Source organism: Hyaena hyaena, unplaced genomic scaffold (assembly GCF_003009895.1).
Source record: "Hyaena hyaena isolate Hyena2069 unplaced genomic scaffold, ASM300989v1 scaffold_3, whole genome shotgun sequence".
In the NCBI taxonomy this organism is placed as follows: Eukaryota; Metazoa; Chordata; class Mammalia; order Carnivora; family Hyaenidae; genus Hyaena; species Hyaena hyaena.
Window position 1 is genome coordinate 4454692 of NW_024080635.1, and position 10894 is coordinate 4465585.

General features: G+C 51.0%; 1 pseudogene; it reads right to left on the reverse strand.

Moving 5' to 3' along the window:
- Window positions 1-587: 587 nt before the first annotated feature.
- Window positions 588-8900, reverse strand: LOC120230953 (annotated as a pseudogene).
- Window positions 8901-10894: the final 1994 nt, after the last annotated feature.

Here is a 10894-nt window from a genome sequence, read left to right on the forward strand (position 1 = left end):
TTTCTCTGCCCCTTCCCTGCTCGCTCTTGCTCTCTCTCAAAAATAAACATTTAAAAAAAGAAAGCAACTCAGTCAAGTGCAGAAGTAGTTGAATCTGGACTATTCATATGACCATATGGTTCTCTGTCTTCCAGCTCTTAGTGCAGAAATTGCATGTTCAGCCAGTAAGTGGTCAAGCTTCTCACTTGTAGTATAACATAGAAGGACCGAGTCAAATCTGGACTGCAAGGCACACTCCCTTTTTAAATTCTCAGAGGCTGGGTCGCGTGGGTGGCTGAGTCGGTTAAGCATCCAGCTCTTGGTTTCGGCTCAGGTCATGATCTCACAGTTCATGAGATCAAGTCCCACATCAGCCTCCTCGCTGACAAGTGCAAAGCCTGCTTGGGATTCTCTGTCTCCCTCTTTCTCTCTGCCCCTCCCTCACTCGCCATCTCTCTCAAAAAAAAAAATTTTTTTTTAATTCTTAGAGGCTATTTACTTATTTTTGAGTAAATTCTACACCCGACGTGGAGCTTGAACTCATGACCCCGAGATCCAGAGCCCCATGCTCTTCCTCCTGAGCCAGCCAGGCGCCCCAAACTGTGTCTCTATTGTAGTGTCCTCCACCGGACCTGCAGCAGAATCCTGGAAGTTCTCGCAGGGAGGCTCCAAGCCATGCCAGCCTCGATGCTTTGCTGCTCCGTAATCTAACCAGGCTTCATGCTGATTACCCATCTTATCAAATTGATCTATTTCACAAATACTTTGATCACCAAATACCAGGGCAGCAGCTTCCAAAGCAAAATCTCCAGGACTAGCTTTTGAAAGAGTTATAGTCAAGGGGCGCCTGGGTGGCTCAGTCAGTTAAGCGTCCGACTTTGGCCTCAGGTCACAATCTCATGGTTCGTGGGTTCGAGCCCCCCGCATTGGGCTCTGTGCTGACTGCCAGCTCGGAGCCTGGAGCCTGTTTCGGATTCTGTGCCTCCCTCTCTCTCTGACCCTCCCCTGCTCATGTGCTCTCTCTCTCCGAAATAAATAAAACATTTAAAAAAAAAAATAAAAAAGAAAGAAAAAGTTACAGTCAAACACATCGTGCGGAGTTAACGCTGCACACAGCCCTCAGCACTGGGCTGGTTCCCAAGCCTGGATCTCCCACAATGAGGACACACAGGTCTCTTCAAATCGGAATTCTGTTTTTGTCATCTGCATATTTTTGGCTTCCCCCAAAGAGTGCTAATGCTAAACCTGCTTTAACAAGTTCAAGAGCAAAAACGGCATAGCAAAGCGAGTTGACAATGAGTTTAAACAGGTTTTCAGCTTAAATCTCTTGGATGGGCATAAAAGTCTTTAAGTAAGAACTCTCATCAATGCTCCATGCTCACACCCATCCTCGGAAATCTTTTTTTCTGTCTCTTGCTCTTGCCAACAAAATCTCCTCCAATGTACAGAAGGAACATGCATTTGTCATTATTTCAAGAACTTTCTTTAGCATTTGAGACTTTGCTCAAACAACGCCCCTTCCTTAGTTATTCCAGTCCCGTTATTAATTCTCATTTTGTTTGAATGCAGTCTTCCCGTTAGTTCCAGAGATTATCAGAGAGCTGTATTTGTCAAGAGTCCTCTCCATGAATCTCCTTAAAGCTAAAACATTTTTGCAAGAGCATCAGACCCAAACAACAGCAGCAAATGACAAAGGACTCAAAACTGACTGTGGCTAACGATCTTGTTAGAGTTCATTACAATGTGATTGACAAGGAAATTTGGGTACTTCTGTGACACATAACACTTTAATCATTAGAATTACAAGTAATGACATTAAACCAGGACATAGCAAAACCTTAGGAATTTCTGGAACAGTTAAACCATTCACCCGTGCCATCACCTCTGAAAGTCTAGCCTCACTTATTTGATGATGCTTCCCATATAATTTGACATACCAACTAAGTCAAGAAAAGAAAAAACACTTCATTTAGAAGTTGAATTCTAGGAAGGTGGTCAGAAGTATCAGAACGTTTTAAAGCACAGGCTTAAGTAAGATTACGGATCATTACAAAACGTAATAATCTTTCTTATCTATTTAGCTAAAGTGGCATTAAGAGATTCTAAAGGCAAATACAGAGAGTTATATAGTTGTTAGCAAAACTTAGCTCTTTCAATATTGAGAAGATTCAACTTTAATCAAAGGTAAAACATGGAAAACTTTGTTTTTCTTGGAAGATTTCATTAAAGATTTAAAAAAGAAACCCACAACTTTGTTTACAATTTCTTAAGAGTAGACCAATAACTAAGAAAAATATCATTTTTTTAAAGATTTTAAGTAATCTCTACACCCAGTGTGAGGCTCAAACTCATGACCCTGGGATCAAGAGTCTCATGTCCCACCGACTTAGCCAGCCAGCTGACCCGAAAACTATCATTTTAACACAGGAAAACAACAACAACAAATTCCAGTCTTATACCGGTGTACTTCTGATATTAAACCTCATCTATTCCAACAAGATGAATTTTTTAAAACTTATTTGTTTGTTTTAAGGTAAACTTAAGTAAACTTGTTTACTTAAAGTCTACTTTAAGTAAACGTGGAGCTCAAATTGATGACCCTGAGATCAAGAATCACAAGCTCCGGGGCACCTGGGTGGCTTAGTCAGTTAAGTGTTGACTTCGGCTCAGGTCATGATCTCACGGTTTGTGGGTTCGAACCCCGCATCGGGCTCTGTGTTGACAGCTAGCTCAGAGCCTGGAGCCTGTTTCAGATTCTGTGTCTCCCTCTCTCTCTGGCCCTCCCCTGCTCACACAAACACACTCTCTCTCTCTCAGAAATAAATAAATATTAAAAAAAAAAAAAAAAGAATCACAAGCTCCACCAACCGAGCCAGCCAGGCACCCCAACAATAAGATGAACCTTTAGAAAAATGTATGCAGTCCCTCCTTTTCCCTTCCCTACGTTCCCCCCCTCCCCCCCACGTTGCTATATGCTTACTGGGACTAGGCCCCGCGGGCCCCACGTGGATCTGAGTTGTGGGTGTTGGGACGTGCTGACCAGAACCCCCACCAGGAGCAAAGGGCTCTCAGCTGTAGGAACGTGGCCAGCAATGCTCAGCAGTCTGACACCATCAGGGATGACCTTGACCGAATACCGCTGCCTTGCCAAGGTCACGTCCTCTTCCCAGGTGGCCATATCCAATGACTATCCAACAGGAGGGTGTGAAAGCCCAGCCTTTTGCCCCCGTTTAAGATGGTTCTGAAGGGTGATCCAACTTTCGGATCCAACTTCCGAGAATCAGCGGAGGCTGCTGCTGGTGTATCACTGCTCAACCTGCTCAACGTCCGCCTGGTGCTGCTCTCTTCCTCTTTCCCTGCCTTGTGGGCTGATCAGTCCTTAATAAGCTTTACAGGCTCCATGACCTTCCTCAGTCCCGACCGCAACCACATTCTTCTCCAGACACGCCCGTCTCACAAACCTTTCTCAACTGCGCTTTTGACGTTCAGATTTTGTCCTAAATTTTCCCTCTTGAAATAACTGATCTCACTTTCCTTTTCCTAATATTTAATTTTGAGAGAGAGAGAGTGCGCACAGGGAAGGAGCAGAGAGAGAGAGGGAGACACAGAATCCAAAGCAGGCTCCAGGCTCTGAGCAATCAGCACAGAGCCCGATGCAGGGCTCGAACTCATGAACCATGAGATCACGACCCGAGTCTAAGTCAGATGCTTAACCGACCGAGCCACCCAGGTGCCCTGAGTTGTTTCCCTTATTGTTTCCAGTAGTCATGATTACATCTATTCTTAACTCTTACAAACCTTAGGTTCTAGTGAAAAGTAGTAATTGTGAACTATTTGTTGTTCTGGTAGGTTTTCTGTAACAGGAGCAAGCAGCAGATAAACCTATGGTTAGTAATGATTTACATCAGCTTATTTGTTCTCAATAATCATGTTTAGATTACCCATAAAACTAGGAGGCAAAGTTGTAAAGTTTTTTCCTTTTCCTAACAAATCTGTCAACATAGATACCTGAGCCTGCCTGACTTACAGTAAACATGGCAGAACAGAAGGTCTGCATCTCATGCTAACTCTTAAAAGATGTTCATTTTAATTAAACCAACAACCTTGATTTAGCTCGAATATCAAATATTTTCCCAGATGATGTGAACTTGAGTCTTAGAAGTCCCCAAATCTTACAAGCACTTGCCTTTATTTTTTTTTTAAGCTTATTTACTTATTCTGAGAGAGAGAGAGAGAACAGGAAGAGGCAGAGAGGAGAGAGAATCCCAAGCAGGCTCTGCCCTGTCAGCACGGAGTCCAACGCAGGGTCTGAAACCACAAACTGTGAAATCATGATCTGAGCCAAAATCAGGAATTGGATGCTTAACTGAGCCACCCAGGTGCCCCTAATAAGCACTTGCGTTTAAACCAACTAAATAGAGCTCTTGTACAAATTAATTTTAGCAACACCATCTGGAGGTAGAGAAGATTGCTCACGTTTACAGCATACATGGACACAAATGCAAATATACAACAAGATGCAAATAAAAATTTAAGGGCCAAATTTTTTTTAGTTTATTCATTTATTATGTCTGAGACAGAGCACAAGTCTGGGAAGGGCAGAGAAAGAGGGAGACACGAATCCAAAGCAGGCTCCAGGCTCTGAGCTGTCAGCACAGAGCCTGCCCCGACGCGGGGCTCCAGCTGACAAACCGTGAGATCATGACCTGAGCCAAAGTTGGACGCTCAACCGACTGAACCACCCAGGCGCCCCTAAAGGCCAAATTTTCAAATATCATAATTTATGGATCCATTCATCGGTCATTTTCCTCCAGAGTCTAACGAATACTGTGGCCAAGCAGTGCTGCAAAAGAAGATGGCCCGAGCTGGAGAACACAGCCCAAAGGGCTGCATTTGGGAATCCAACTTTATTTCCCACTTTCCAACGAGAACACAGACGGTTTTATCCAAAGACCCAACAGCCGCAGCAACAGACAAACCAAACGAAGCCCAGGGGCCTCTGTGAACGTTGGTTTCTCCCCCAGAAGTCGGGGCCTCACCAACTGAACCAAACGGCCTCCTCATCAGTATTTTCTTAAGCAAAGGAGGTTAAGAGAACTAAAACCCCCTAATTACAGGCAACCGAAGGGGAAGAAGAAATCTCAGAGCCAAACCAAAGAGGAGGTAGAAATAAGTTCAGGGGCCATCACACAAGAAGGGCTCACCAAGTGATGTCTGTCCACACCAAAACCACAGGCCGGGTCCCTAGGTGCTGCAGGGTGGTGGCCCCCGTCGGGGCGGAGCCCTGGTGACAGTCCTAGGACAGAGCCTAGGCGGCAGCTTGGACTGTCACTGCACTCCCATTGGTTCTCCTCCCGGAGGCCTCCCTGAAGGAGACGCAGGGCTACCTGAGGGCAGGTGGGAAAGGTTGGGGCGAAAAGTTGCACCTGAGCTTACTTGGCCCATGAACCCAGCAGTTACTGGTTTCACTCGTGCGTGGGGTGTCCTTTCAGTCTCTGTGGGAGCTGGAGGACATTTATTTGGGAGGGGGGGGCTTGGGGGCAGAGGAGAGACAGAATCCGAAGCAGGCTCCATATCATCAGCACAGAGCCCGATGTGGGGCTCGAACTCATAAACTGTGAGGTCATGCCCTGAACTGAGACCAAGAGGCGGATGCTTAACCAATAAGCTACCCAGGTGCCCCGAAACTGCAGCTGTTTTAAAAAACTAAACTAGGGGCACCTGGGTGGCTCAGTCGGTTAAGCGTCTGACTTCGGCTCAGGTCATGATCTCACGGTTTGTGGGTTCAGGCCCCATGTCCGGCTCTGTGCTGAGGGTGCAGAGCCTGGAGCCTTCTTTGGATTCGGTGTCTCCCTCTCTCTGCCCCTCCCCGGCTCATGCTCACTCTCTCTCTCTCTCTCTCTCTCAAAAATAAATAAATAAACATTAAAAAATAAAAAAGACACTAAACTACGCTATTATAGGTTGTGTGTGCTTCCGGCCGAAGAGAAAGGACCATGGGGCCTTCTGGGCACACTGACTGACTGTGTTGTTTCTTGTCTGGTGGAGACTAAATGGGAGTCTGTTTGCTGCAAGTCTGCTGAGCTGGACATTGCTTTCCTGCACCTTCCCAGAGGTGGATTCGATTCTCAGCGAAAGGGTTTCACCATAAGGCAAGTGGAGATTTAATCAGATTCTATCAGAACAAAAATTCCTTTCTTCCTGTGATAGAAGCCTTATCCTTAATTCACTTTCCAGGAACCCCTGGGGTTTCTTCCAGAATCTATGCACAACCTCAGGGACATCGCTAAAGAAATGCAAATTAGGAGCCCCCTAAACTTTTGCATCACACCTGGCATCCAATATGGAACCCGTGGCCCCCACTGCGGTCCTGGCCTGCGGCCAGAAAGCCCCAGAAGTGACAGGGAAATCTGAGGATGCAGGGCTTGGACTCTGCTCTCGGGCACATTCATCCTGGGGTGACAGCTCGAAGGGAGGAGCTCCGAGCACAAAGGAGTTTGCGCTGGTGTTATTTATCGCAGGAAGGGCAGCCACGGCTGCCAAGCCAACGGGAGGAGACTCACGAAAGCCAGCCTCCGAAGTCCCCTCGGGGCCATTCTGCAGCCACCGAGTTGATGGGTGGTCCCCTCCCTGGTTCCTGATTTCACCTCCATGAGGGCTCTGACAAGGGCTCAGATAGCCTTTACCGAATCACCTTCATTGGGAAGACCCAAATTACTGGAAAAGAAATGAAAACCTCAGCGCCACACACACCAGGGACTACAATGTGCTGTCCCTTTTGTCCTGCGGCTGCCATTAAAGTTGATACAGATTCTTTCAGTGACCTGTTAGTCATCTCAATGTCTTCCCTCGAGCACCTCTTGGCATGAGGTTTGAGTCTCAGGGCGCCTATGGGGGCTCAGCCGGATAAGTGTCAGGCTCTTGATTTCGGCTCAAGTTACGAGCTCACGGTTCGTGAGATCGAGACCCATGCTGGGCTCTGCACTTGTCAGTGCACGGAGCCTGCTTGGGATTCTCTCTCTCCCCCTCTCTCTGCCGCTCCCCTGCTCACACTCTCTATCAACATAAATAAGCTTAAAAAAAAAAAAAAAAAGAGTTTTGAGGAATCTCTTCGAGCATCACCAGTGGTCCTTCCACGCCAGAAATCTGTGCTGGTCCCAACAGCACGGCTGGTGTGTGGCGGCCCCGCAGGGCCACCGCAGCTTAGTGACGGGAGGCGCTGGCGTCCCCATGAAGAAATTGGCAGGGCCTTCAACTGTCCGAGCACCTTTTCCCCCTCATCTTTCTGGCTACTCTTCTTACTGGAAGCTCTCTTCATACTGGAATATGACATGAGGCTCCTGCAAAATGTCAGCAGGAGACCACGTGACTGAGGGACTACTGACCCGCCCGGGGGGGGGAGGGGGCTCACACTTTTCGAGTTACCCGGTGCTCACAGCAGCCTGGGGAGGTCAGCGCCTTGTCCCAGTCTTACGGAGGAGGAAACGAGAGCTTCTAGGCAGGAGGGAACTCTCGCTACTTTCTTGCTGTGTGACCTTGGGCAAGTTCCTTAACGCGGGGCCAAGGTTTCCTCATCTGTAAAATAAGGATAATCATTCGGATTCCTTCCGATCTTCCGATTCTGTGTGGAGAAGGCTCTGGAGTCAGAGAGACCCGGCCTGGCCCCTGCCGCTGCCCCAAGTCTGCGGGATTTCGGGGGGGGCCTTCCAGCCTTGTATCTGGAAACAGGAAATCGCTCAGTTCCTGCCCCACATGCAGCAGACGAGGACAGTGGCCGCGTCCGAGGGCCGGGTGCTCAGTCACTGAGTGCGTCCCTGGTCTCAAGTGCCCGTCCTGCCCCTTCAAAGCTCGCCTCCCTCCGGTTCCTCCCTCAGGCTGCCCCCACCCCCACTCCTGGTCACGCGGAGGCCCGGCACAGGGAGGGAGACACCTGCCTTGGAGGCCCGGCCCCGGCCACCTCCTTGGTCTCCTGGTCCCTAACATGAGCTGATGTGGACGCCACGGGTCTGGCCGCCCTCTGCATCTCCCGCATCCCAAGCGGAGGGCAGAGAGGACACTGGTAAGTGAGGGCGCTCCCTGGGCCTCTAGTCCCCTTGCGGGGGTGAAACGGTCATTACAGCATCCCAGGATTGTGGCCCGCGATGTAAAAGCAAGCTTCTCCAGGCCTGGGCTGGATGCCCAAGCTAGGGGCTGGGCTGGGCGAGCCTGGGGTGCGGAGGGCACAGCCGAGCCCCGGCAAGCAATCCAGGGCCAGCGCTTGGGTTTAGATCAGGCGGTCCTGGGGTCCAGCTCTTATTCTGAGAGAGAGAGGAGACACGAGCGGAGGGGGGCGGGGAACAGGGAGAGAGGGAGAGAGAGAATCCCTAGCAGGCTCCACACAGCGGCAGATCCAGACCTGGGGCTCAAACCCACTAACCTTGAGATCAGGATCTGAGCAGAAGTTGACGCTTAACCAACTTAGCCACCCAAGGCCGAGTCCAGTCTATTGGAGGCAACCTACGGTTTGCAAGGAAGCTCATCCGTGAGGCCAGAGGCCGGTGACTCCGGTTCCGAATGAGGCCCCGGGACGACACGTGCGCCCCCAGGATCTCCGGAAGGGGAGTGGGCTCTCCGCCGGGACCGCCCCGCTTCGCCGCCGCACACTCGGCGGCTTCTCTGCACCAGGAAGAGGTGCGCGGGCGCAGGTGCGAGGCGTCGCCACCAGGTGGCGCCAACGCCGCCCGCGGCCCACCCCTACCTGCAGCGTCCAGGCTTCTCCCGTCCAGCCCACTGGCGCCCGGGCTCCGTGGCCAGTCCCTGGCCGGCTTCCCGCTGCGCTCCCGCCGCGGGTCAGGGTACCAAGCCCTAGAACTGCAGTCCTGCCTCCCCGAGCTGGGGAAGGGCGAACTTGACACATCATCAAGCCGTGTGCCCATGGACATGTCATTCACCCTCTGTGGGCCTTCTTACTTTGTCTTTACAGCTTATGATGCACTTTATTCAAGATCTGGAAGCCGGCACTGGACTCCATGATACCGACAGAACCGGGACCAGCCCAGGGTTGCAGTGCGGGGGTGAGAGAAATGACCGTATGGCCTGAGAGCCTGAGAGATGCCCTCTGCAGGCCTGGGTGACCCGCTGGTAGATGGACAGAGGCCCCCACAGGCCCCTATCTGCTTTTGGCTCAAGGTGCGCGAGGTGGCTGGCCAGCATGCTGCCAACTCCTTGGCCCGAGGGACCTGCCCTGGAGGATTCTCACCTTGAATCCCGGGCTCCGGGGAGAGGCGGGGCAGCCTCTGCGCCGGCTGGTGGTGTGCACCTTACTGCCTCATCAGCAATGTGATTTGTCACCAAATGGAGGTGCCACATCCCTGTGATCTCAGCAAGGACTGCTAGTTGTCTCCCAACACCCATTTCCCAGCCTCCCCTGGGGCTAGGTGTGGCCCACAGCCTCGTTCTGAGGAATGGGAAAGGAACATTCTGGATATGCACACCAGGTGTTGTGCTTTTAAGGCGGGGAGCACAGCTCCCTTTCCCAGCCCCATTCTACCTGGCTGGTCCCCAGACTCGGGGAGGGGGACTAGGGAGCACCTTCAACCATGAAGACCAGGTGGCCACCACACCCGCGGGATGGCAGACAAGATGGAAGGAGCCCGGGTCCTTCCCTCCGGGGCCTTCCTGCTGAGGCCAGACGGCTAACGCTCCAGCGAGAAAGCGAAGGAGAAGTACATTTCTATCTTGCTTAAAGTTACCTGAAGTCCTTAACTTCTCCTATGGCTACATTGGCCAGGCCCATGGTTCTGTCGCTGAGCAGAGTCCCAGGACTCACTACTACCGAGCAGGTGCTAGGCTGCCTCTGCTGCCGTGACGGGCCACTCCGATCCCCACTCTCTCCGACTTCTTGGGGGTGGTACGTGGCTGGCCGCTGCCCTGCTGTACCCAAGGCACATCTCTCTGCACAGTGGAGCTGTTTGCCCAGCTTACAGGGGACGGAAAGCACGGGATGTTATTTTCTCAGTGCAGGTTTTTCTTATTCCATGTTCCCTGCTGTGACCCGTCTGCTGTGAACACTTCTGGAAGCATGAGGGGCAAGCAGATCTTCACAGGTAATGCCCAGCTTGGATGTTTTATGCTGGATACCCATGGGTGGCAGGCATGTGCCCCAGTCACTTTTCTGCCCATCAGCCCTACTCTAAGCTCCTGGAGGTCACTCAGCTTCCAAGGTCCTATCCCCACCCCCCACCCCCAGTCTGGCAGTCACTTGTAGGGACCTGTCACCCTCTCCCAGGTATCTAAGACAGTCCTCATTTCTGGCCCCTACCCCTCTGGACCGCCCGACCCCGGCTTCTCCCACCAGGTCCAGCTGTTTGGATCAGGGATAGCCACCCGATCCCAGCTGAGCCAGTCAGAATGTTCAAGAAATTGAAAAAAGAACACAGAGATGAAGCAAAACAACAGAGCTAAGTTAACAGCAGTCTAAACAAATGACAATGGCACCTACGGTCTACTGGGCACTTACGGGCCGGCTCTGGGAGCCCTTGGCAGTAACGGAGTCCTTCCAACCTTGTGCGACAGGCAGCTGGCATGTAGTCAGATGAAGAAACTGAGGCTCAGAGAGGTGAAGGTTATGAACCTCACATGCCTGAGGTTACGCGGGCACGTGTCTCTTTTGAAATTAACCCCTTGAGGGGTTACCGGGTGGCTCCAGTTGGTTAAGCGTCCAACTCTTGGTTTCAGCTCAGGTCATGATTTCACGGTTCGTGAGTTCAAGCCCCATGTCGGGCTTTGTGCCGATGAGGTAGAACCCGCTTGGGACTCTCTCTCCCTTTCTCTGCCCCTCCCCTGCTCACGCTCTCCCTCAAAATAAATAAAACAAAACTTGAAAAAAAAATTAACCCCTTGAACCAGGCATTCAGCCCTCCCCTGCCCCCTCCCC